The following is a 1,343-nucleotide window of genomic DNA, read 5'->3' on the forward strand; positions in this document are numbered from 1 at the left end:
CGTCACCAGAGGCACCTCTGGGTGAACTTGAGCCTCCAACATTTTGCAGTTCAATGTGTTTACCCTTTTCACCACCCAGGGACTCTGCTATGTCACTTGTCATTATTATTGTGGAATCTCAGATCTTCACTCTTCTGACATCTCCCACATTTCTATCAGGAACCAAAGGTATAGGAAAATCTCAGTGGCAAGATTGGAATTGCTGCTGTCAAGTCAATTTCAACTCATAGTGACCTTGTTTAGAGTTTTGAGACATTTGATTTTTATCACAGCAGAAAACCTCATCTTTTTTCCACAGAGCGGCTGGTAGATTCGAACTTCTGACCTTGCAGTGATCAGCTCAATGCATAACCACTAAGCTACTATAGGACTCCTTTTTAGACTGGGGCAGGGTTTAGGAATGAAATGAGAAAGGTTCTTCACACCTTGTGGGCTACTCCTCTCACCTAGAGCCATGATATCTTCACATGTCTGGATAAACTAAGAATGAAGTGATCTGGATATTAGAGTAATAAATTAGTAATGAATTAACCTGGATATCAGGGTGATAATCCAGGATTGACTTAATGTGGATATTAGGGTGATAATCCAGGAATGAATTACTCTGAATATTAGGATGCTAAATTAAGAATGAGTTAATCTGGATATTAGGGTGATAAATTCGGAATGAATTAATCTGGACATTAGAGTGATAAATTGTTGTTGTTGTAATGTGCAGTGGAGTTAGTTCCAACTCACAGCGACCCTGTACAGGGTTTCCCAGGCTGTAAATATTTACAGGAGCAGAAAGCCTCATCTTTCTCATGCATGATAAATTTGTTTTTGTTGTTAGGTGCCATCAAGTCAATACTGACTCATAGATACCTTATGCACAGCAGAACGAAACACTGCCCGATCCTGGACCAACCTCACTACTGTTGCCACACTTGAGTCCATCGATGGTGACACTCATTGGGGGTCTTCCTCTTTTTCTCTGACACTCCACCTTTTTGGTTTTCTGATTCTAGATCTTTGCACATTTTGTTGTAATATTTGGCTTTATCTTCTTAAGCAGATCTTTGCAATTTTCTGTTCTGCTCTTGGACCTCCTCATTTCTTCCATTTGCTTTAGCATCTCTATGCTGGAGAGCAAATTTCAGTGTCTCTTCTGACATCCATTTTGACCTTTCCTTCTTTCTTGTCTTCTCAATGAATTTTTGCTTTCTTCATGTATGATGTTCTTGATGTCATCCCACAACTCTTTTGGTCTTCGGTCTTTAGTGTTTAATGTATCAAATCTGTTCTTCAGATGATCTCTAAATTCAGGTGGGATATATTCAAGGTATTTTGGCTCTCGTGGATTT

Source organism: Chrysochloris asiatica, unplaced genomic scaffold (genome assembly GCF_000296735.1).
Source record: "Chrysochloris asiatica unplaced genomic scaffold, ChrAsi1.0 scaffold00096, whole genome shotgun sequence".
Classification (NCBI taxonomy): Eukaryota; Metazoa; Chordata; class Mammalia; order Afrosoricida; family Chrysochloridae; genus Chrysochloris; species Chrysochloris asiatica.